At 46.2% G+C, this 26824-nt stretch overlaps 1 long non-coding RNA gene across 3 annotated transcripts in view; it reads right to left on the bottom strand.

The window, feature by feature from the left end:
- The window catches only part of LOC309799558, a 49493-nt gene extending 41539 nt beyond the window's left edge, over positions 1–7954 (bottom strand). The window contains exon 1 of one of the 3 annotated variants that reach the window (XR_014293303.1): positions 7654–7954. This is a non-coding gene — a long non-coding RNA (uncharacterized lncRNA). Of the gene's footprint in view, positions 1–7642 lie in introns of all 3 variants that reach the window. The other 2 variants (XR_014293304.1, XR_014293305.1) reach the window with 2 other exon arrangements.
- Positions 7955–26824: the final 18870 nt, after the last annotated feature.

Raw genomic sequence — 26824 nt, 5'->3', positions numbered from 1 at the left:
TCCCAAAGCGATCGTCGTGCGGCCGAGTCCGGGGCTGCTGCTGCGTCCGGGGAGGAACTCCCGCAGCCTCCAAAGGTCCAGGCCTGCCCGCAGCGGCATGCAGAACCGCCCCCTACTCTCGCTCTCTTCGAAAGACCAGACGCGGGGGCAGGGGGGTGCGGAGGAAGTTTAAGGCCTGTCTTTAAAAAAAAATTTAACTCTTCAGATGCAAGAATGTGGGTGCCCTTGGCACGGTTATGAGCGCTCGGGTAGAACAATAGAAATGGGGGGTGCCGGAAATGGTGCAGGAAGACCCCTATAACCCTATAAACCTCTCCTCCCCCCTCGCAGTTACTACTAGCATTAAAAGATCCCAGTGCCTTCAATGCAATAGTGCCTGTTTATAACTTTTCCCTGCTGGGTCCCCATACCCTATACAAGCCCCCTCCTCACGTTTTGAAATCACCAGGGCAAAGATCGCTCCCAAATCTGTGACCTCCCGGAGCTCTTGGGCCTCTCACCTGCTCTTGCCCCTGGCACCCTGACCTGACTCACCCTCTTCCCCCCAGTAGTTCCTCTGGTTTGCACCTAGACAAGAAATTTAGTTTCATTTAGCTTCCGGTCTTTAATTTTAGCAGGTCTCCTTTTTGCATGCACATCAATATGGCAATTACCATCTAAAAGCTCGCCCAGCCCCGGGTCAATGTAAATTGATCATTGTCCGCCTTCCACAAAATAACACCGGGAGTCTGTGATGCATAATGAGATTATACTGGAAACTGTCTTTTAGATCAAATTCTATTTTAGGCTGTCAGGATCTTCTCCTGGCGAACTTCCCCGCTAGTCTAATCACGGGGCGCCGGAGCCCATGGGTGCTGAGGGGCGATGGCTGGCCGGGGAGACATGGTTCTAAGAAATAACAAAGTGCGGGGACGCCCCCCCCCCCCCCACATTTCCAACACCCTCAACTAGGGGCCGGCGGAAATGAGCCTGCGCTGGGAAAGGGGACCTTCTTACAGAAACGTTGCGGGGGGGAAGAGCTCGTTGGTTAATTCCCATCCAACAGAAAGTCAGCTATCCCTTCCGGAGGAACACATGGGGGGCAACCAGCGAAAGCCGTCGGGCCGGGCTGGAGGTTGGGAGACGTCCACGGCCAAGTGCTCGGGGCACAGGCGGCTTGGCTGCCACGGGGGTGGCCTGAGAAGACCTTCCACTCCTGCCCCGGCTGCTTCTCAAGCCAGCGCCACCATCTAGGCCCCAGCAGCGCAGCCAGCCTTGCAAACAGACGGAATCCTGCCGGCCGTACACTCCGGCGAGGCAGCCCGGTCGGGCCGGGCCTCCTGACTGCGCGAGGCCCCTCCAGGCCCGAACCATGTGAGCCGAGGGCTGGAGGCCTCCAGCCAGGAGAAGGTCCTCCCGCCCCTGCGCGGCCCCCGGGGCACGGATGTGACCCTGGAGCTTAACAAAGGGCCTTCAGAGCTCCTTTGGGCCTCGGGCTGGCGGGGGGAGCGGTGGGGCCAGGGGGAGAGGGGCGGTACGGCGGCCCAAGGGGACCCGTGAGGCCCCACGCCCCGCCGGGCTGGGTCTGCCGGGCCCGCCGCCCTCGAGGAAACCACCGAGGTGGCATTGCCGGGGCCGCTGGGCACCCCGAGGACCGTCCTGGGGTTCGGGCGGCTCGGAGGCCGGCGAGCCTCCTGCCCAGCCCCGTGGGCCCGGCTGTCGTGCCCGACCCAGCGCGGGCTCCACCCGAGTGCGGTCTTCCCAATAAAAGCTGGAATTCCCGGCTGGGCTCAGACAAAGAGGGGCCGCGGCAAATCGACGCCGCGGGCAAACCAAACCCAAGCCGAGTTTACGCGCGCGTCTGGGGTCACAGAGGCGCCTGCTAATCCTCCCTACGCTGGCCGTCCCCGCACGGTCTCCTCAAGGGGGAAAAAAAAAGGGAAAGAAAGCATACCTCCCCTTGATTCCGCCCAGAGGCCGAGCTTCGCACTTCTTTCGGTTCAGTCTCTCTCAGTTCACTAGGCCCTGCGCCACCTTAGCAAACAGGGCTTAGAGGAGCGCAACATCCCTTGCTTCCGACCCAGAATGCAAAGCTACTCCTCTTTTTCCTCCACCATCCATCCTCTCAGGGTCCAGAACTCAAAAATCTTTCAGAAATCCTCCTACCTGCTCAAGACATACTCTCTTCCCCACTCTAGGTGGGAAGAAACTATAACCAGAAGCAATCTTAGTAACCAAGGGCCATCCACCCTTAGCTAGGCACCGTCGCCCTCAGTTTCCCTCTAGCCGAAGACACAGTATTTCCCAGTGAATGAGTGTGCGAATGTGGTTGTGTGGCCCACACTTCCGTGCCCTGCTCTGTCTCACCGGGCAGGAAAATCTTCATCAGGCATGGAGGGGTTTTTGTCATTCAGCCTGTGTATCTAAGCATGGACGTATGCATGTGAATGCTTTTTGTGTTTCCAAGTGACCCTCTTCACACCTTTAAATGGGCTTTTGTCTCTCGAACGAACTTACAGAAATTCTGCTCCAGTTTCCAGCTCAACAAAGTCTGGGATTTTCTCCTAGAATCTCGCTCTAGGTCTCAGTATTTGCATACCCATGTTTACATTCCTCGCGGCCAGTTCTTTCTCTCTTCTGTATCTCTTGTTCCATGTGGGCACCAGAGTCCAAGTGTCTTGATTTGTCTCAGCACATGTCATTCAGGCGCACATCTTAATCTGTGCATTCCTGTCTAACACGTACACCTCCCCACGAATTACATTCTTGCTTTGTCTATAATGGGGCTCGTTCCCAGACCAATATGGGTTTGCAGTTTAATGTAACTAGAGGATCCCCTAAGACTCCAAACCCTAAAAGGAAGAGGAGGGGGAAGGAGAGAGGAGTGTGACTAATGATTCATTTCTCTATAGGGTAACCCACCCACCAATTTCTACCTCAGGGAAAGAACGAGACCAATGCCTGCAGAGTTGTATTCAATTTTTAGACCCATTCAATGTTGACCCCATGGATGTGTATACAAATGATCGGTCTTGTACACATCACTGTCCAACTCCTGTTTGGAGGCTGCCTCCCTGCACATATTTTATTTGAACTCGCCACAAGTTCATGGTTAAAAGTGTTTTTATTTACATAGACAACTCAAGGACCCCTTTGCTCTCTCCGACGCATACCTGTACGCACTGGCCAGGCATTTCAGGCTTGGGTCTTTGGTAGGCAACACTCTCGGTCAGAGGCCCCACTGACTAAAGCTCTGAGCAGACCTTCACATACTGGGCCTCTGGGAACGGTAAGGTCTAACCTCTGCATCTCCCCAACTCAGTTCCTTAAGTGAGGGTGCCCACCGTGTGTGTTCACACCTTCCCCATTGAGAAGTATCGGGTCAAATTAGATCACCTAGCAGCTGCGTTTGGTTCGTCGAAGAATCGAGCCCAATGTACCAGGATGTGAGACTGCATACACAGAAGAGAAAGGAAAACCCTAAGCCCAGACTCCCGCCTCCTCTCCCCAGGGGGCTACTTTGCCTCCAGGATTTCTACTACACTCCCCACCCCCACTCTCCCTATCGTCTTTAAAGGGTTAAGAGAAACCCTCGCAGCCTTCCCTCCACCCTGGTCGCTGGGCCCGAAGGCTCGCTCGCTCACGGGAGTCTGCCGCCGCCTCCGCGGCCCGCCCCCCCCCTTCCCGTCCTTCAGCCGGGAGGGAGCCTGCATGCCTGTCTAGACCCATCTATCACAGGCACACCAACAACACCCGCGAGAGCGCGGAGACCCTACCCAGGTCCCCCTGCCTGCACGGTTCCCGGTGGACAGAACGCTGGAGCGTGACCGCGCCTGCAGGGTCGGGGTGGGACTCTACGGGCTCGGGCTGCCCCGAGCGCACAGCGGGTCCGCCCTGGCCCCGGCCCACAGCGCTCCCGCCAACACGGCTGCCGGGGCACAGTCACAGCTCTGTGCGCTGGGCAGTCCTATTTTTATCTTGTCTAATCCCAAACTGGGCGGGGAGCACAGACGTCGTGCTTAGAGAACAAGAGATAGGCGAGGGAGGCGGGGAGGAGCAGCCAGGCAGCGACGCGAGCGGGAGCGAGTTAAAGACACGGTCGAGGCGACCGAGAGCAGGAAGAAAGAGCGGGCTGCGCGGGCCTCCAGGCGCCGCACGCAACGCGCCGCCCGGCCAAGTTACACTCGCCTCCCGGTCGCCCCTCGCCGCCCATCCCTCCCCACTTCCCAGAGGCGCTCTCCGCAGCCCGGGCCGCGGGGCCCCGGCCTCTGTGGGAGGCACAGGCCCGGCCGGCCCTGCAAAGGGCTGGAGAGAATCGCTAATGAGCTGTGCGGCCCATTGATCCGGAGAACACTTCCCAATTAACTCTCAGTCACCTACTGGTGACAGCGCCTCAAAGGACAGCGCTGGGGCCGTCCGAGCCCTAACCCCGACCTGCCCGTGGAGCGCCTGGCGCCCGAACCCCGCGCGCGCCCCCCCACTACCCCAGGCAATCCCGGTGAGTGGCGGCGTAAACCCGCACACTAAAGGCCAGCCTCGGGTTAAACCTGGACGGCATTTTAATCACCGCCATCTCCCCGCTTCCTCCTCGCGGTGAAATCATGCCCAAAATAAACACGGGAACCAACACTGCAAAGCCCAGACCAGATAACAGGTCGGGGGTGGAGTGGGAAGGGTCGAGAAGCAAATGTATTTTCCAAGTGTCCACGTACAGGAGTCTCGGAGGCCGACAATTAAAATGACTTCCACACAAGCAATTCTGTTGGCCAAACCGAATCCAGCACCTCGTAAGGATTGATTTCGGCCCGCGGTGTCCGTTTCCAGTGCCACAGGAAGTGTCAGATGGCTACAAATAACCAAGTCTGTCTGCGTTCACCACCCACCACCTTCTGGGGTGGGCCATTTCCTCCTCGTTTTTATTCCCAAGTCATTTTAAGGATTTTTCTTCAGAGACTACCCCTAGAATCAAATACCACTACCCCTCCTCTGGCCTTCTCTCAAAAAAGAAACAAACAAACAAAAAAACCCAGCTAAAACCCTGAGCTGTCTACTCTAGACACAAGAGGCTGTACGAATACCTATTTGAAGCGCGCTGGTTTCTTTTTTTAAGGTTTGTTTTTAAATACACATAACCCTCCCCCCTCCTTCGCTCTTCCATCCCCGCAACCCCCCAACCCTTTAGACGCCGGCGGCGCGCGCCCTCGCGCGCGGGCACTCACAGCCTCTAGCTGGAGATCGCGGACTTTCTGGAAAAGATTCATTAACTGCAAATTAAGCCTCGCCCCGGCTTCGGCCTACACGCGGCCAGGCTCAGCCATCTCAGGGACCCGGAGACGTGCCCACTCGAGAGTGCAGGCGGCGGGAAGCCCGCCGGGACCACGCGTGCCTCGAGCCGCCCTACTCCGCACACGGCGCCCCGGGGCTTGCTTGGTCAACAGCAGGAGCACGTCGCCGCCGCCCCGAGCCCCCTAGTTGGCGGAGGCTCTGCAGCGCAGCCGCCCGCCTGCTCCGAGCGCGGGCCCCGCGGTGCAGCGGCGCCTCGCCCTCCCCGCCTCGGCCGAGGATCGCGCCCGGGTGCGCAAGTTCCTCTTCGCCCTCGGCCTCTGCGCCGCACGCCCTCCGAGTGGGACCAACTTCCTCCGGCCGCAGACTCGCACACGCCCTACAGGGCTTTCCACCAGACTCCACACTACCCAGAGGAGGACCCAGGTCTCGCCCCCCGGCCCGCCGCCGCCCCCGCCTCCGCACGATCTACCCCCACCCCTGGGGGTAGATCTTAAACTTAAAACCAACTTAAAACCAACCCCACGACGTCGCGGGGAAGGTGCGGGTGGACCAGAGTGGCAGATTAAAATTTTTAAAGAACATTTACAAAACAAAGCGTCTGACCTAACTGGCTGGCTGGCGGGCGGGCCGAGTCGGAACTGGCTGTCGCCTGTTTCGATTTCCTAGTAGTTTTTTTTTAATCCATGTGATTCACGCTTTGGAGCAATCCAAAAATAGCGAAAAAAACCAAAAAACCGGGACTCCCCTCCCGAGTCGCGCGGCAGCGGCGGCAGCTCGAGCTCGGCTCGGCCCGGGGCGCCCGCCACACACACCCTCGCGCACGCACACGCCGTCGTTCCACGAGCAAGAACGAGCTGCCCCCGGAGAGGTGAGACGAGGCAGCGGCGGCTGGAGGTTTTTACAGTTCTTTCCCGAGTCGAAAACGAAAGCAGACGGGAACCCGCCGCCCTCCCCTTCCTGCTAGCAAGCTAACGCCGAGCCGAGCTTCCCAGCTTCCAGCCCAGCTCACCCCCACGCCCCCCGCCGCCGGACTCGCGGCACTCAGCGACGACCGCGCTCCCGCGCACACAGACACACACTGCCTGCAAACTTCTAATCCGCGAACTCCCTGCTCTCCTCCCAGCCCCCAGGGGGGCGGCAGCCACCCCCGCCGCGCCCCTCCCTCCCCGAAGCCCACGCCGGGCCGCTTAGGTTGGCTGCATTTTTAATAACTTACAGCTAGGAAATAAAAACGAACGCGAGCAAAGCAGCCAAAGTGAAGCGCGAGGCACAAGCTTCGAGGGGTACGCCAGAGAGTCAGAGGAGCCACCCGCCGCTAGTCTGGGCCCCGAGGGAGGGGGCCGACTGCAGCCCGCCGCACGCACGCCCGCCAGCCCGCGCGGCCTCCGCGGGGAAAGGTGTTCCGGGCACTGACCTGAAATCCCCAGCCGGGGAGTAAGCAGGGAGCCTGCGATCCGGCGCTTTGAAGTTTTCCCCGGAGCAGAGTCGAGGCGGCGAGGAGGAGCGACGGGAGGTGGGGTGGGTGGGGAGAGGTGTGCGGGGTTGGAGGAAAGTGGGGTGGCGACCTTGGCGATGGGAGAAGGGGCCGGGCCGGGGAAGCGCGGCGAACAGCAAAGTTTGCCGTCCCCCGCTGCCCGCAACCCGCTCGCGGGGCCGCGCTCGCTCGCCTCCCTCGCCGTCTGCTGCCAGCCGGCTGCCCTCGGGGTCGGCCACGCCGAGGGGTGGGCTCTGGGCCGGGTGGGGGCGGGGGTGGGCTCAAAGCCTCCGGGCAGGTGGCGACAGCCCCACGCGATCCTCCGGGCTCCGGCGGCTGGGCCGGGCTCAGCAGCTCTCGCGTCGCCGCTGCTGCCGCCCGCGCTCGGGCAGGAGCCCCAGAGCCATGCTGACGATTAGCCGCGAGCGCCCGCTCGGGCTGGGTGTTTATGTGTGTGTGAGTGTGTTGGCCAAGTCTTCCCTGCGCGGCGACAGCGCGGCTTGGGCTCCCCGCCCGGCAGCTCGCGGGCTCCCCCTCCGCCGCCGCTGCCGCCTCGCTCCCGCTCTCGGTCGCGGTCTGGGCTCCGGCGCGTCTTCCCCGCTGCCGCCGAGCTCGGTCCGCGTTCAGCAAGGAGCGTAGCTCTGCCTCCCCTCGCCGCTGGGAGCCCAGGCTCCGTCTGCCGCCGCACGCCGCGATCCCAACGCGTCCCCCCTCCCTGGTTCCCTCCTCTTCCTCCTCCCCCTCCCTCCGCCCTCTCGCCCGCCCGCCCGCCCGGCCTCCCTCCCTCCCTCCCAGCAGCCGCCTCCCCTCCCCCTGCAGGCGCAGCGCTCAGGCGACAGCCAGCCGCCCGCCCGCCGCCGCCTCCAGCTCTCACAAGTTTGAGCTCCCCCAGCCTCCGCTCACCCTCCGCTCACCCTCCGTTGCAGCGCCTGGGCGGTGGGGTGTCGGAGCGGTGATTCCTCAAAAAGGTTTGCCCGAGTTTCCCCAGCCGTCATCGATTCCCGGCGCGTTTCGCCTATCTGGGTTCGAACCCCAGACCACTTGGGTGGCGTCCCCCTCGCCCCTTGTCCTCCCCTCCCCCGCTTGGACCGAGTTGGCTGCGCACACCCCGCCCGGGCGCGCGTCCTGGGCGAGCGAGAGACCGACTCGGGCGGCGGCGGCGGCGGCGCGGGCGGCCCGTTGATCCTGAGCCGAGGGGATGGGGGGCGGCGGGGACGGCTCTCCCAGCCGCGCGCCGAGACTCCCCTCGCTACCCAGAAGGCCGGTGGAGGACCGCAATTACTGTAAAGCGCCTAGCACTCGGCTCAGCCAAAGCTGTCAAACCCCAGCGGCAGCTGCCGCTGCCTCCTCTCGCCACCAGCGCTGCGCTCTCCCGGTCGTGCGTCCCCTCCGAGACCAAGCAGAGCCTGGGCGAGTGCGCGTCGGTGCCCATCCCCACACTGGGTCCCCCCTTCCTCCCGGAGAAGCCCTTTACCATTTCGGTGTCCAGAGCTACCTGAAAACACTACCGTGGGCAACGGTGGCCGTTCCGCCCGAACTCCGCGCCCGAGTTCCCCGGATGTTTCGATTGTGTGGGAATTGTTTGGAGAGGCGGGGGATGGAGGAGGCAGCCCGTGGAGCACAAGGAGGCGGGAGTGGGGGCGGTAGGGGAGTGGAGATCCACCAGAATTTCTCCCCGTTCTCAGGCATTTCACAGTCTGCACCTCAGATGATTAGAGGGTCTGTCCTGGCCCCTCACCCCTGCCTTGGGAGATTATCACCCGCGTTTTATTTTCCTTGGCAGGGAGCAACTTTTGGCTTACACCGTTCACTCCATAAATTTCCACTCGGTAACGTCGTGCTGATCGGAGCTCGGCGGCGGCGTACAGCCTGCGCCCGCAGCAGTTCAATTCAATTGACACGTGTTGAGCTTCTCCAGCGCACCCGGCGCGGCGCTGGGAGCGGGGGGTGGGCAGGGGGCAGGCAGGTGAGAGGGGGAAGCGGAGAGTCGAGGTTTCGGCCTCCCCAGAGCGCAGAGCCTCTAGGGAGAGCCGAGAAGCCCCAGTTCGTGAAGCGGGCGGGAAGGGGTGGGAGCGGGGGAGGGGTGTTCCGGCCTAACCGGGCCCGGACACCGCCGCAAAAGGTGACCCCACTCCGTTGCTGGATAGGCTCTTTTTATGCTGAACGTGTGCCGGAGTCCAGCTCCAGCGAGTCCAGGGATACCCGAGGGATGGATAGCGTCGGTGAAGGAAATAATTCTATTACACTTCTTAAAGTATCAGCATTGCATGTTTCTCTTATGTCTTTATTCTTCACAATCACAGGTTTATATATTGTAGTTGATTACATTACCAGGTACGTGGCCAAACAATCTTAGCACAATCGAACCGCAAAATGTTCTACAAAGATTTTTTTTAAAAAATATCCCCTAGTTTCTAGATGTCCTATTAAAATATTTCCCCAAGTTCCCATTAATCACAGGTTATTTCTTAGTAACCAAGCCAAGCAGTTATATGATTATTTCAATTGTAAAAGTTGGAGCTACTTGTTCCTATTTCTCTTCTTGCATGCGCAACCTATTACAATGGTTCCATGAAAATATTTACAATATACCTGCATGCTCTTTCTCCTTGTTTCCTTCAACTGAGACAGCGTTTTCTCCCTACCCTGGCAACCAATTCTGCTCTAGTCATTTGCTTTTCTATAATTAATCTTCCTTTATAATAGAACCATAAATTTCCTATGTCATCAGAAACTCCGGCCCATGGCCATAGCTCCATACTAGAGGGCGTTTTTCATAAAAACATCCCCTTAGCTCCAGGCTCTTAATTCTTTTTTTTTTTTTTTTTTTTTTTTTTTTTTTTTTTTTGCGGTATGCGGGCCTCTCACTGTTGTGGCCTCCCCCGTTGCGGAGCACAGGCTCCGGATGCGCAGGCCCAGCGGCCATGGCTCACGGGCCCAGCCGCTCCGCGGCATATGGGATCCTCCCAGACCGGGGCACGAACCCGTATCCCCTGCATCGGCAGGCGGACTCTCAACCACTGCGCCACCAGGGAGGCCCCAGGCTCTTAATTCTTGACCTATTTCCCCGGGGCTTTAGTGGGTACTTCCCATTCTGTGGTAGTTTCAGGAGGGGGAGTCCTAGAGGAATTTTTCTTTCACGTGGAGCAACATCCCCCCAAAATTGCCCCTGTATGTAAATTTATTATCATAAAACATAACAACGGAGCTGTAGTCCACCTTCCTGGCACGGCGCTGCCTTGCAGTTTCGCCTTCCGTTGCTCATGACTTTGTCATGGTGCAATGGCTCCAGGATGGCTTCCGACATCTCCCCCTTCTTTATTTTTTAAAAGTGCAGTATGTAGCTCCACGGAAAGTTGTTTGATGCTTTTAATAATTATTCTGACGATGACTGGAAGTAAAAATATCAGAATTAGTACAACTACTGCAATGATTCCTCCATTAATGAGCATTGAGAATAAGGTTTTATGTGACACAAATGACTTAATACTTTCAAAAAAGTTCTGAGCAGACTGTGCCGGAGATAAATCTAAGTTTGTATTTCCTATGTCATGAATCTCTTGATGTAATTTAGTAAGGTCTAAACTAACATCTCTTTTGTTCCAAACTCCCATAATATGAGTCTGAATTTGTTCCCAAGAATATAATGATTCATTCACTTTTAGAGGAGTAACACAAAACCATCTATATTTTTTATGACACCTCAAAGCTAATCTTACTTTGAGCGCTGTTAATTCCTGCCCTATGTGTAAAATTGCTTCTTCTAAGGCATCCACCTTTGCTTCTAACTTTCTGTCTATAACTTCCTGAGTAGCCAGAGCTAAAGATACATTTTTTGAAAGCTCGTTTACATGTTGAGCTGTAGGTACTTGTTGAGCTAAGGAACTTATTGAAAGAGAAAATGTGCTATTACAGCTATAAATGTAGATATTCCTAGAATCAAAGCTGCAACAACTCTCTTTGAATGTAATAAAACTTCAGTTTCATGCAAAACTTGTAAGCCATAATCATCATACCAGGCAGAGGATAGTTTTACAGGCAACATAATGTATGGTGGTCGTTTAAGAATCATTAAAACTCATACATTCATAGAGGGATTTATACAACTTGTCAAAATACAATCATAGCAATGTGTCCAAAATGTAGAACCAGAAGTATTATGATAAATATTTAAATCCACATATTTTGGGGCTACCAAGAATACATAAGGCGCTGACATACAACCCTGCACAAAATAAATGCCCATATTTTTAGGTCTATGAAGAATAACTGGCGATGGTGCAGCAATAGCTTTCCAAAGCTGGGTCTGTGCATAATACATATTATCTTGAGCCATAGTTAGGATAGGAGGCACCCATCCTCCAGTGTGCCATCTATTAACACGCATAGAAGCAGGAATGAATGAATTATTCCAATCATAATGTGCATGATGTTGTAAATAAGATCTATAATCCTTAGATGGATCAGGATTACTCCAATCATGCACATTTTTTGTGGTATCCTGTATGGGAATATCGATTCTTGAAGAATATATACAATAATTCCATGTAGGAAATCCTGTATTGGTATCTACAGCATCCCAGTTACTATCCAATTGGTCTTCCGGAGATTGTAATATAGATGATTGTACTCCTGTACGAATACCATAAGGAGGATTACAAGGAGGAAATTTTAAAGGATGAGAGGAAGGTTGATTATAAGTTGGATCTTCTCCGGGTGCTAGATAAATCAAAGACCAAAGAAGTCTCTTATTAGATTGACTCGAAGGAGAAGCAGTAAGCTGTCCTTTAAGAAAAACCGGTATACATCCATCCTTACGAGAGGCTACAGAATTATTAATTGATGGAAATATAAAACATATAGGATGGAACCTTGATTTTCCATGAAAAGTAAAATTATTATTTGTTTTAAATTTATTATATGGATAGGAGCTTAGGGCTCCTCCCATTAACCTGGGCATAGTAGTAGATACTGGTATATCCTCATTATCCCAGGCTACAGTTTGTAAAATCGGTGGATCAGGGAGATAAGTCCAATAAGAATTACCCAAAACATTTCCCCTAGTTACCTGGAAGGCCAATATAGCAAGCATAGCAACAAAAAGATTTCCAGGTGTTAAGGTAGCTCCCTGGTCTGTTACCACTTTCTCGGCGTCGTCAGCAAGTCGTTTAATCTGACCCCAAGTTGGTGGATTCGAAGTTCTCATAGAGATGGCTTGTCTCTTGCGAGGTCTTGGGCGCGGACGCGGCAGACAAAGAATTGGTCTCTCTCCGATGGTGAGGTTTTGTATCTGCTGCAGCAGCGGTTTCTATATGAGGAAATAGCTTAACCACATACTGTGAGTCTGAATATAAATTAAAAGTCTGGTTCTGCAGCTCAGCGAAAGCATGTATTATTGCAATTAATTCTGCTTTTTGAGCAGAAGTTTCCTGAGTTTGAATTACCTTTGGAACATTATTAATAAGTAAAGCAGCTTTTCCATTAGATGATCCATCTGTAAAAACTAAAGCTGCATCTTCTATTGGCTGATCAACGTAGAATTTAGGAAATATAACTGGAGTGTAGCAAAAAATTGTAATAGCGGATGTTTTGGCAAATGAAACAGAATTTGTCCAGTATAAGAACTAAGAGCTATTTGCCAGACTTCATCATTCTGTAATAAAATTTTTAGTTGATCTTTATTATAAGGGATAATTATATTAGTTACATCCTTTCCAAACAATTCCTTACTTCTTTTTCTTCCTTTAGCTATTAAAGTTGCTGTTAACATAGGATAGGAACAAACTATTTTCTTTGAAGTAGCTGGTAAATGGATCCATTCCAAAGGTCCTTCCTGCCAAAGTATACCTGTAGGTGTAACTGGAGTGGGCAAGATTAGCAAACACCATTCTTTTGTGGAATCTATTCTTTGTAAGAAGCAGTTGTTTAAAGCAGATTCAATAGACTGAAAAGCCTTTTCTGCTTCAGGAGTCATATTTCTAGATGAGGTTGGATCTGAATTTCCCTGTAATATGTTAAATAAAGGCTTCAATTCTGCTGTAGTTATTTTTAAATAAGGCCTAATCCAATTAATATCTCCCAATAGTTTTTGATAGTCATTTAATGTTCGTAAATTATCTTTCCAAAGTTGTAATGGTTGATGTGTCACAGTTTATGTATGTATTATTCTCCCTAAATAAGTCATAGGTGGTTCAGTTTGAATCTTTTCCGGAGCTATTTGGAGTCCATTTTTTTTTGCAATGCCTCTGTTAAATGCTGTAAGACTTCTTGTAAATATCCTCTATGTGAATGGGACAACAATATATCATCCATATAGTGTATCATATATACTTCCGGATTATTAATTCTTATTTCTGTTATAGCCTTATCCACAAATTTTTGACATAAGTTTGGACTATTTTTCATTCCCTGAGGTAATATTTTCCATTGATATCTTTGATAAGGTTGTTTAAAATTAGTAGAGGGTACACTAAAAGCAAATCTTTTTCTATCTTGAGGGTCCAAAGGAATAGTAAAAAAGCAATCTTGTAAGTCTATAATAATTATATTATAATTTATTGAAACAGCAACAGAAGAGGGCAATCCAGGCTGTAAAGCTCCCATATCTTCCATAGTATTATTAATTGCCGTTAGATCTTGTAAGAGTCTCCATTTTCCTGATTTCTTCTTTATTACAAAAATTGGTGTATTCCATGGACTGTTAGAACTTTCAATATGTCCTGCTTCTAATTGCTGTTGTACCAATTGTCTTGCTGCTGACAATTTTTACCATAGTTAACGGCCATTGTTCTACCCATACAGGAAGATCTGATTTCCAAGAAATGGGGTCAGCAGCTCAAGCAATGGCCATATTTATAAATTTGGATAACCCAAACCTTGCCTAAATTTATGTTGTTTAGTTAGTATGGGCAACATATCACCTTGTTGTTCCTTACCTAATCCCTTATTGGGATCATATCTCATATTTAACATTTGAGAAGTAACCTTTTCATCTGGGCTATATAATAGCATTCCCATTTGTGCCAATATATCTCTTCCCCAAAGGGTAAATGGCAAAGAAGGTATTACATAGGGACAAAATTACCTGATTGACCTTCCGCATTGGTCCAATGCAATATTTGTGAAATTTTTGCTACAGATGGAGCTTTCCCCAAACCTGTAAGCTCATTATGAGTACTTTTAGTTGCCAGGCTGGAGGCCAATCCTTACCAGCCACACAGGTCACATCTGCTCCAGTATCCAATAATCCTATAATCTCTTTTCCATTAACCCTTAGTGCTTTTGTAGGTCTAGACTGGGTAATTTCCTCTACCCAAAAAGCCATATCACTAGATCCAAAACCTCCTTCATTTCTAGGTTTATCAATTACAGATTGTCCCGTCTGATAATATGGGAGCAAAAACAATTGAGCTATTCTTTGACCTTTAAATATTTGTTGCGTTTTTGTAGGGGGAGCCACCATAATTTGTAGTTCTCCTGTATAGTCAGAATCTATAACACCTGGCAAAACTGTTAACCCTGCAAGAGATGATGAACTTCTTCCCAATATGAGACCCAATACACCTTCTGGCAATGGCCCTTTGATTCCAGTAGGAATTTTTATTGGAGGAGCATCAGGAGTTAATATTGTTGAGGTGGTGGAACACAGGTCCAATCCTGCACTGTCTGGGGTTGCTCTGAAGAGTTCTGAGATGGAACAAAAGGAAGGAAGGGGTTCAGATGTTGGGATGTATTTATTTGTGTTGCCCCTATCATTTTGGGGGCCTGGGGCAGGGCCCCCTGGAAGTTTCCCAAATTGCCTGTGTCAGAATTAGGTGGTAAAAGTTGTCCATTCTTATGAAATTTAGATCTACATTCTTTTGCCCAATGATAACCCTTCTGACACCGTGGACATAAAGTATTTGCAAGATTGACTTTTGAATTTATAGGTGAAGGAACCGATAGTGGAGGCATGTTAGGTGCTTCTTGTTGGTTATCTGCATTCTTATAAGGACATGCTCTAGTAAAATGACCTGGCTTACCACAGGCATAACAATAATTTCCGGGAGTACCCCCAGCCATAATGACAGGAGCTCCTTTTTTCTTTATTTTGTACATATTGTGGATACATTTCCCCTTTTAATGCAGCTGCTATAGCAACGCCCTGTATAAAGGCAGGTCCTACATCTGCACATTGTTTAATAAAATCAGTTATATTTCCAGTTTTCCTAATAGGTCTCAATAATGCTTGACAGGTACTGTTTGCATTTTCAAATGCCAATTGCTTAACAAGCATATCAGCTGCCTCTTGATTGGTAATTACTCTCTGTACTGCCTGTGTTAATCTTGACACAAAGTCTTCATATGCTTCATCAGCCCTTTGCTTAATTTCCCCCAAGGTCGTTGCTTTCCCAGCCACCAAAGGAAGAGATTTCCAGGCATTAACAGCACAGCTAGTGACCTGCGTCAAGACTTCCTTATCTAGGTACATTTGACTTTGTGCAGTATCATGATCTCCCTCACCTATTAACATATCCAACAAGATATCAGCTTTCCTTTGTCTTTTATTAATTGCAGTTTGTTTTCTAGCTAAGTCTTCATATTCTCTTCTCCACAACAGATACTGCCCACCTGAGAGACAGACTCGAGCCGACCCAATCATATGGTGTCATCCATCTGTTAGCAAGAGCATCTAGCAAAGTGAGGGTATAGGGAGCTAGTGGTCCATAATCAGCACATGCAGCCTTTAATTCTTTGAGAATCTTATAAGGCAGAGGTTCCCATGTCACCCCATCATCAAAGGCTCCTTCAAAACCTACAGGGAAACAAGCAGCAAATTCTGGATCATCAGAGACCTGCATTCTTCTGGAATGCGTCTTTGGCTTAATATTAAATGTATTTTTAATCATTTTGTTAGTTGGAGGAGGCGGCGGTGGTCTCAAAGGCATCTCTTGTTTATAATCTGGTAATGCAGGATAACTAATTTTTGGCAAAGGTGTTTTTGTCTCAGAATTAATAACAGGAAAATCCCAAGGATTTGGCTCTCTATGATAAGCAGCAGCAGCCTCCTCCAGGTCTTTTTGGTCCTGAGGCGACAACTCATCATCATCATCATCATCTATTTTACATTTTTCAAATGTAGCTGCCAATACTTTCTTAGGAGGTGGTTTTGGAGGTATTAAGGGAGTACTTTCATCTGGAGTTCCCATATAAGGTATTCTCTGTCTTTCTTGTACTGGATCTAAGGTATCTCTAATGAGATTCCATAGAGCAAAAGTATCTACAGAAACTTTTTCAGGCCCATGAAGTGAATAATATGTTTTTAATTGATCCCCTACCTTAGCCCATGTATCCAAATTAACTGTACCTTCCTCTGGGAACCATGGACATTGTTCTTGAATAAAGTTTAAAAAGTTAGCTAATTGACTAGTAGTTACCTTAATACCTCTTCCAGATAACATATGTTTAATAATATCAATAAATAATTTTCTCTCTTTAGATTCCTTATGACCCATAGTTAACTTACCTTTTATATTACTTATTAGATTATCCACCCTTCACTTACCTTACCTATACTCTGCAAGGGGGTCTGCAGCACCCTAGGTGGAAGCCTAGCTATCCCGAACTCACTCTATTTACACTTACCCTTCAGGTCCCTGTTCGGGCGCCACTTGCTGGAGTCCAGCTCCAGCGAGTCCAGGGATACCCGAGGGATGGATAGCGTCGGCAAAGGAAATAATTCTATTACACTTCTTAAAGTATCAGCATTGCATGTTTCTCTTTCTCATGTCTTTATTCTTCATTCTTCTTCTATTGTTTACAATCACAGGTTTATATATTGTAGTTGATTACATTACCAGGTACGTGGCCAAACAATCTTAGCACAATCAAACCGCAAAATGTTCTATAAAGATTTTTTTTTAAAAAATATCGCCTAGTTTATAGATGTCCTATTATTTCCCCAAGTTCCCATTAACCACAGGTTATTTCTTAGTAACCAAGCCAAGCAGTTATATGATTATTTTAATTGTAAAAGTTGGAGCTACTTGTTCCTATTTCTCTTCTTGCATGCACAACCTATTACAATGGTTCCATGAAAATATTTACAATGTACCTGCATGCTCTTTCTCGTTGTTTCCTTCAACTGAGACAGTGTTTTCTCCCTATCCTGGCAACCAATTCTGCTCTAGTCATTTGCTTTTCTATAATTAATCTTCCTTTATAATAGAACCATAAATTTCCTATGTCATCAGAAACTCCGGCCCATGGCCATAACTCCATACTAGAGGGTGTTTTTCATAAAAACATCCCCTTAGTTCCAGGCTCTTAATTCTTTACCCATTTCCCCCGGGCTTTAGTGGGTACTTCCCATTCTGTGGTAGTTTCAGGAGGGGGAGTCCTAGAGGAATTTTTCTTTCACGTGGAGCAACATCCCCCCAAAATTGCCCCTGTATGTAAATTTATTATCATAAAACATAACAACAGAGCTGTAGTCCACCTTCCTGGCACGGCGCTGCCTTGCAGTTTCGCCTTCCGTTGCTCATGACTTTGTCATGGTGCAATGGCTCCAGGATGGCTTCTGACAGGGAAGTAGGACCGGCTAGCAAAAGCACTCGAGGAAAGAGAGAGGGGTCGCCCCAAGATTTTGTTGCTGTTTAGTGGTGTCCTTAGTGGACAGATGTTCCCCCTCTAACCCCCTGGCCTTGCCCCAAGTGGAATGCCTGGTCTGGTGACAGCTGTAACATTTGGAAACAAACAAGCTGAAGCCACATTAACAGATGACTGCATCTCTTTCTTTCCCGAAGGATTTATCAGAATTGGCTTTAAGAATAATATTAGCATATACGTATATAATAAACCCTTTCCTTCTCTCTTTAAATTGGCACTAGCTATTAACAGGTTTCTCTCTCTGTCTCATCTTCCTCCCTCCCTCCTTCCCTCCCTCCCTCTCCTAAGCTGACCAGATCATCAGTTTCTGGACTTAAGGGGGAAAAAAGGCCAAGGATGTGCTCTCTTTACAGCTGAAACAGGGTTTATTTTCCCAGCGTTGAACCATTCCCAAGTAGAGAGGCTCTTTGACACTAGGGTTCTCTGTGAGTGAACTTCTCACATTCAGCTTGCTTTTGGAATTGCCCATCACTAGGTCCAGGCCAGTTTTATCCTTGGATTTGTCCAGCAACCTAAACAGTATAATTGCACAAGGCCAAGGCAGTACTTTTAATCTAGGAAGAGTTCCCAACTCTCTGTTTAGCAGTTCCAAAATTAGGAGGTAGTGTAGCAAACAGTTTCAACAAGGCTCAGTAAGAATTCTTGACCCTAGAATGCGGGCTTTTTAAAAGCTGGAACAACCTAATTCATCTCTCTGAGTTTCACTTTCATAAAATTAGACCTTACCAAAGAGCAGGGGATTCTTAATATGTATCAAAGTGTATGTGGAATCTGGATGGGAATATTACATCTTTAATTTCACTAACCTCTAGCTGCAATTTAGTATTTAGCATGTCCTTTAAATCTAAATGCAGACAACAAACCACGATAACATTAGGAGTACCTGTGACTATACCCCAGCAGATTCCACAGACAATTTCCTAAGGCAGTTTTTATAGATATCTCAAAGTATCACTAGTCTGATGTTACAATCAAATCATCATTACCTTTTTTGTTTTATCTAATAGACTATATCTATTTTAGAATGGTTTTAGATAAACAGAAAAATTAAGGGGATAATACAGAGTTCTTATATATCTCATTCCCAATTTCCTCTATTATTGACACCGTACACTAGTGTGGTACCTTTTTTACAATTAATGAGCCAATATTAATACAATTATATTAACCAGAGTCTGTACTTTATTCAGATTTCCTTGGCTTTTGCCTAGTGCCCTTAATTCCATTTCAGGCTTCCATCCAGGACACCACATTACATTTAGTTATCAAGCCCCCTTAGGCTCCTCTGGGCTATGGTAGTTTCTCAGGCTTTTCTTGTTTTTGATAACCTTGACAGTTTCTTTTTAAATTTTATTTATTTAATTTATTTATTTTTGGCTGTGTTGGGTGTTCGTTGCTACGTGTGGGCTTTCTCTAGTTGCGGAGAGCGGGGGTTACTCTTCGTTGCAGTGCGCCGGCCTCTCATTGCAGTGGCCTCTCTCGTTGTGGAGCACGGGCTGTAGGCGCATGGGCCTCCGTAGTTGCATCATATGGACTCAGTATTTGTGGCGCACGGGCTTAGTTGCTCCCTGGCATGTGGGATCTTCCCAGGCCAGGGCTCGAACCCGTGTCCCCTGCATTGGCAGGTGGACTCTCAACCACTGCGCCACCAGGGAAGCCCCCACTTTGATGGTTTTGAGGAGCAGTGATCAAGTGTTTTGTAGCATACTTCACTAATGTAAACTGTCCAATGCTTTTCTCATGGTAAGACTGGGATTATGGTTTATTGGGAGGACAACCAGATAAAGTGCCTTTTTTATAACATCTTATCAAGGGTACATGCTATCAATGTGATTTGCCTGTTGATGTTGACCTTGATAACCTGGCTGAGGTAGTGTCTCAGATTTCTCCACTGTAAAGTTACTCCTCCACCCCTTCCACACTACACTTGTTGGAAGGAAGTCACTATGTGAAGCACAAACCCAAAGAGTGGAGAGTTATGATCCACCTCCTTGAGGACAGAGTATGTACATAAAGTATTTGGAATTCTTCCACACAGATTTGTCTATTTCCCCCTAAACATTAATTTATTCAATTATTGACATTTATTTATATCAGTATAGACTCATGGATATCTATTTTATCCTTTGGGTTATAATCCAATACTACTTTATTTTGTTGTTTGAATTGTTCCAGCTTTGGCCATTGGGAGCTTTTGCTTTTGGCGACTGCGCTCCTTTGACATACTCCCTTTGGGGTGTGTGAGTTTGTGTGTGTCTGTGTATCTGTGTGTATCTGTGTTTAGCATGCATGTTTGTGTGTGTGTGTTTAACACTTCCTGACTTTCTGGTACCACAAGATGCTCCAGGCTCATTTTGTGTATTTCCTGCCCCAGTCCTAGAATCAGTCATTTCTCTGAGGAGCCCTGATTCCTTTAATTGGAGAGTAGTAATAGAAACCAAGATCTGGGCTCTAGATGTGCTGTTGCTAATGGGCTATTATTTGATTAGGCTCTCTTAACTGAGAGAACAAAGAAATATATATGTATACTAACCCATGTATATACACATATCAGTAAATATTTCTATATATAACTATCTATATCTATATTGAGCTGAGTGTATACTGATGTCTGCAACTATAATCCATTAACTCTGAGATTAGTTTAGCCTTCTCCTCTTGTTTATCTGTAAATTCATACTTCAATATTGAGAAATGTGGCTACCACCATCCACCATCTATTTATTTAATTGTTCAATTTCAGTACACATGTATCAGAGTTGTGAACCCATCTCCCCAACATCACTATTTTTAAGTATAGTAGTTAATAGAGTCTCTGTTATATCTTCTTATTTAATGAGTTTAAATACCCATTTGTTTCTATATCACAAATTTGGTTCTTAAAATAGTCTAATGACTGCATTTAAAACATAGTAACTAGTTTCTTTTGAGATTCTATGTATTATATTTTATGAATTTAAAAGTGTTATTTTAAGACTCTTTAAATGGGCTACTCCATATTGTCAAAGGGATCCACAGTAAAAAGAAGGTTAGGACCCCAACCTCACAAAGATTATTGTCAGTTTATAATGAGATGATGTGAAATTGTCTGGTGCAAATGTTGGGAGCTCATGCTTGATAAGTGTTAGCTTTGTCCACTTGGGCAGGCTTCTTTCTCCTCTAAAGTTCTAAATACCTTGGAAGAGAGAACATGCTAAACCTTATGGTTAATAATTTATAATGTAGTGGAAGGATTTGCTAGGTATCAGTGTTGGAGGTAAAGGTCCATATAAGTTTGACGGAGGATGAGTGATTCCACTGCAGAAGTTTGTACTTGATATAAATTAATATAAGTGCAAGCAATGTATTTTAAGTTCATTCTAGAGGAGTAGTTCAGAATAGCTTCATAGAGGAGAAGACCTGAGCTATCTTGGGAGATGTTTAAACAGATGAGGAGTGGAGCCGGAGTTGGGAAGGCAAAGGCAGTGTAGCCTTAGAATGCAAATGTTCACAGACATGATCTTGTGGCTTATTCACCATCCTTACCAACCTAATAAGGACACCTGCTGGTAGCTGCATCATCATCATCATCACCATCAACATCATCACCATCATGTTAATAAAGAATGGATATATTTGCCAGGTAGTCAAACAAGCTCTTTGCACGTAGCACCTAGATGTTTTCTACGATCCACCTTATGAGTTCAATCATTGTAATTATTCTCATTTTTCACATACAAAAATGAAGACTTAGAGAGATTAAGTAATTTGTTCAAATCTTGGTGTGTGCCCTCTCAACTCCATGCTCTTTACCTCTGTGCTTAACGGGCTAGGATGATTTGCCCATATTAAGGGCTCAAATATTGGTTGATAAGTATAATAATCTCATAAAAGGAAAAGTGAAGTAATCTACTTTGATGTTTATGATGCAGTTTGGTGAATGCACTTAAGTGCCAATAGATGAATAATAAAAGTTAGAAACACACAAACATAGAGAAGAAAAATTCATATGTGTATGTCTGCTGGGAACAAAAAATCCTCCTGAATGTCTAACTTCTTAGTAAATATCAGGATATCACATACACATCATTAGGCAGCATCAATGGAGGATCCTCTGTACCCTGCAAGAGGGCACTGTTATAGATGCACAGAAAGAAAATTCATGTTTCCTGTACATTATAAATAAGGACATACTATGATCACTCTTTAAGAATGAAGTAATTTGAATTTTTAAATTTTCCTTATCAATTGGTGTATATGAATCATGTTAGGTGAAGAATTATTGGTTGATTGGACATTTTATGTTTTAATTCTTTACAGAAAACAAATCCTTTTAGGCTTAAAATATCACATTCAGCAAATGAGTTATTATACTGAAGAAAGTGATGAATTCAGTAAAGTGTCTGGAATCTAAAATAAGAAGTAATTGAAGGAACTGGGAATAGATGACATGAAGCAAGACCAGGAGAGAAGTAGGTGGTCGCTCTAAACGATTTTAGGAGTTGTCCTATGAAAAAGGGTTTAGACTGTCCCACACTGAAGATTTTAGACCAAGTAGACAGGTTTAGGTTGATAAAAGTATGAATATTTTGACAAGTAGAACCTTTCAACTATAAAATGGAGCGACTGCATTTTAAACTCAAGAACTCCCTGTTACTGAAGTGCTTTAACAGAGGTTGAAGTTAAGCAGTTGGAAAAGTAAGAGCCTTTACAGTGAGAAAATTCTATGATTCTATGGTTTTCAACTCATAAATTTGTGTAGTTCATCCATTTTACTCATTGTATACACTTAAGTATACTGTTCCTTGAAATGGCCATTCAAAGTTGTTTCCTGTGCCACACACTATGAATGTTAGGGTTGGTCCTGTGTAAATCTTACCCCCATTGAATTAGTATTAACCCTAAACAAGCAGCTTTCTTACATAAGGAAACAAAAAAAGAGGTTCAGAAATGTCCAAACTAAGTTTTTATAAAACTGTGTTATCAAATCTAATTTATCAAAAAACTTCAAACAGGGGCTTCCCTGGTGGCGCAGTGGTTGAGAGTCCACCTGCCGATGCAGGGGACATGGGTTCGTGCCCCAGTCCGGGAAGATCCCACATGCCGTGGAACGGCTGGGCCCGTGAGCCACGGCCGCTGAGCCTGCGCCTCCGGAGCCTGTGCTCCACAACGGGAGAGGCCACAACGGTGAGAGGCCCGCGTACCGCAAAAAAATAAAAATAAAAGGAAGATGCAGACCTGTATGCTTCAGGATTTTCTCACCAAAACCCCCACACAATTTCTTTACTATTCCAGCCAAGTATGGCCTAGCCCTACCCTCATCCCTGTTTTTCTTGGTTTAGTAATAAAGAAAGAGATGGAAATAAAGAAGAGATATCGGGTAGAAAGATATAAAATAGTGGGGAAAATAACATAAGTGAAGTCAAGTACCACCATCATTTACTAGAAGTGAACTTTCAGTACCAGCGTTAATATTTTTTCCTGTTATATCTGTAAATGATAATAACTAATATGTACATAACAATTTTCAATTTAAACAAATCTCATTTTTATAACTAACTACTTCGCAACAAGTAACATGCTAAGGTAACATCAATAGATGAAAAACGGTAGTCCCTGGCCCCAAGGAACGTTGCCCAGGAGAACACAGATATATGTAAACAACACAATCACAATACAGTGTAGCGAGTGCAACAATCAGGCATGCAGAAGTGCAAGGGTAGCAAAAAGGAGCATGTGATCACAACACTAAAAAGAAGACTGCACAAAAGACATAATATGTAAACTGAGGTTTGAAAACTGAAGTGGGTTTCCCAGGTGCCCCATAGGGAGAAAGGAATTCTTGGAGGAGGGAAAAGCATAAATGAAGACAGTGAATTGTTCATATAATCCAGAAGTGAAGTAGGCAATGGCAGGAGAAATGATTGGACACAGGCGTCATGAATACTTGCATGTCTGCATTTTAGCAAGTCCATTCAAAGGAAACTTTGAGGATCAACTCGGGGGTGGGGGGCCGCGGGGGGGACAGAACTAGTCATTGCTGCCAGAAACACTGGAACCACTTTCTACCAACCCACCAAAATAACGACTTCAAAGGCAACATGTTATCACAGAAAAGGTTTTTTTTTTTGTTTGCTTGTTTTTAGTTCATTAGGTCTCACTTAAAATTCTGATTCCACAATGCACTTGCTTTGGGATCTTGAACAACACTCATAACCTCTGCAAGTTTCAGTGTAGTAAGTTTATGTGATTACCTTCATCTGTAATATCCCTGAGTTGCAATCTTAATGGAAACTCAAGTTCAGGTCAAAGACAAGTTTCTCTGTGACCTCTCCTCTGAATTGATTCAAAAGCCGTCTCGCCCGTCCTCATTTGGCTTCTCTTATGGAATCTCATAAAAACTTCTATGACCTCTTTCGGTTTTTTTTTGTTGTTGTTGTTGTCTGTTTGTTTGTTTTTTAATTTAAGTATAGTTGATTTACAATGTTGTGTTACTTTCAGGTGTACAGCACAGTGATTCCTTTTTCACATTCTTTTCCCTTATAAGTTATTACAAAATATTGAGTAGAGTTCCCTGTGCCAATAAGGAGATCCTTGTTGTATCTATTCTATGCCTTATTTGAATGACCGTAGCACTCGTTGTCTGTATCATTTTTATGTCTCTGGTTGCTTTGTGACTGAAAATGAAAAATTTCTATTTGTTCGTTTCCTGGCCCTTCCTTAAAAATGTGTTCATTTATGTATTTCATATTTATTGACTACATCTTAGACACCGTGTTAACTGCTGGTTCTAGATGTTAGTAAAATATAGACCTTCCTGCTCAAAAGGTCACAGTATTTGTGGGAAAACAAAAAAATGAACAACCTATATCTCAAAGAGCTTTGTACTTCCCAAAGAGAACACACCTAGTAGGTACAATAAATACATGTATCATACATAAATGTATAAATAGTTAATGGGATTAAAAACTAGAGATAACTGCTTTTCGATTCTGAGGAAACGATGATTATATTTCACCAGGAGCTCAATACCACTCTGAGAATGAGGGCTTAACCCCCGTCCTGACTCACTGCATTGCTTTTCTCTATAAAAATACACAAGTCTGTATATACGCTCTAGAAAAAGGCTTATCTGGCACGAATTTCAGAGAGCAAGAAGAAAACTTCAAGAAGTTCAGAGAAGCATCCAGCAGCTCAGATGATTGGCACTAATACAACTTGCTTGACAGGATAATTGAGCTGTAAATCTCACAAAATTAGATGATCTTTGAAGAATTTCAAAACCTCCTGCTATTAATTGGAAATCCTAGAAGAACCGCTTCTTTTAAAGCATACTGATAATATGCTTTACAGCTTAATATTCAGAAGGCTATGTTTTGGCTATGTGAGCTTCAGGAAAGAAGGAAACTTGTGGTTCAGTTCCATCTACTCTGCAACCTCTGGTCAAGACATCTACTTCTGTGCTCAGCCATCTTATCATCTGTAAAATGGAGGCAACTCTAAGAAAACATAGTTACAGAGATGTGGCACAGTTTCATGTGTCATTGTCTTCATTTGTTTCAGAAAACCAGTAACATCTAAGCTACTACTGCAAAGAGTGCAATGTTACTTGGGGTCATCTAGTGCAGCTCTGTCAAAGTAAAGAAAAGGAAAGGGGCCTAGAATAACTATAATTTTCCCAAGAGGACACTATTATTTTATGGTAAATCTGGGACAAGAACCCTGATCTCTTTGATGCCATTCCATTGTTCTTTCGTTGGGTTCTGAACAACCCAGAGAAAGAAAGAGAAATGAAACTCCTATGTGCTGTGTCACTGGTACAGGACGTGGCAAGATTGGAATTGGAGCACTACATATTAACAGGTATTTGGGGAATTCTTCAAACTAATTAAGATATATACCAGGTCCATAAAAAACAGTATGTTTTCTGAAGATGATTCTGTGGCATGAACAGAACTGGTAACTGAAGGTGTCTGTGTGCTGCAGTTCCAAACAGGATGGATGAATGCTTGTTTTCTGGCACCTTGAAGACTCCATCCCAACATACACATTAAAATAAAGTTAACATTTCAACTGGGTCATATTTAATTATGCATGCCCTTGTAAGTCAGCAAAATATTCCATATATCATTTAAGTTGTCACTCACTTTTTTTTTTTTTTTTGCAGTACGCGGGCCTCTCACTGTTGTGGCCTCTCCCGTTGCGGAGCAGAGGCTCTGGACGCGCAGGCTCAGCGGCCATGGCTCACGGGCCTAGCCACTCCGTGGCATCTGGGATCTTCCCGGTCCGGGGCACGAACCTGTGTCCCCTGCATCGGCAGGCGGACTCTCAACCACTGCGCCACCAGGGAAGCCCCATATCTGATTTTCATATTAGGACTCTTCTAATTTTTTATATACATTGGAAAATAACTGATGTCTTTCTAAGGTGTATATCTTTGATTATGTTTTCTATTTTCATAAAGCTTCTTGTATTCTCTACTCAAAACAGGAGTAAATAATGGCTGCATATAACTAATCATAATCAGCCACTTTGTCCAGATTTTTAGATGTGTTGGTATAAAGCTACCATAGTATTCTTTTGTAATTAAAAAAAAATTCTCTCTGTTTTATAGCTAGTCCCATCTCTATCATATTTGCCAAATATTGCTTATTTTATTGGTGTTTGTAAAGAGCAAGCTTTTGGTTTTCTTTGTCACGTTTACTGATTTTCTTCTCTATTTTTGACTTTTCTCTTGATTAATTTTGTCCTTCCACTCTTTGGGATTTACCTTGTTCTTTTTCTATGTCTACTGTCCATTTCCTGTAGCTTCAAGAGCCATTTTCCACAACTCAACGAGCTCTGCCGGCTGTGTCGTGGCCACTTCATCATATGCCATTAAAACTTAATCTCATACACTGGGTGAAGACTCGGCAGTCTTATTTTGCTTTCAAAATTGTTCTATAGCCTTGGATCCTTCTTCTTCTCCTAAATTAGCACTATCATCAGGGAAAATTCTAGTGGGCCTAGAATTCTAGGCTTGCCTTTCCTGCAGTTTCATAATCAAAGAAAAAAACATTTCCACCCTTTTTTTGATGTTGATCGAAAATTTAACAACACTTCTTTGCACTGTATTCAAATCCCAAAATATAAGCAAGCCTTCATGCACACAGGCTCAATGAAATGTCATAACTTTAAACTATGTATGACCTTGAACAATGACCTTTCCAAATACTCCACACTCTTTCTAGGTGTTCAGACTTTTTCATTCCTACAACATCTTTTACATATGGTCGATTTGTGTCATAAGTTCTTCCTCACTCCCACTTCTGAGTATATATCCAAAGGAAATATCATCATAATTTGAAGAGATATCTGTACTCCCATGTTTATTGTAGCATTATGCACAAGAGCCAAGGTATGGAAACCACCTAAGTGTCCATAGTAGATTAATGGAGAAAGGAAATATGGTATATATAT

Source organism: Mesoplodon mirus (genome assembly GCF_964341445.2).
Source record: "Mesoplodon mirus genome assembly, chromosome: 3".
Classification (NCBI taxonomy): Eukaryota; Metazoa; Chordata; class Mammalia; order Artiodactyla; family Ziphiidae; genus Mesoplodon; species Mesoplodon mirus.
This window is presented reverse-complemented; position numbering and strand designations above follow the sequence as displayed.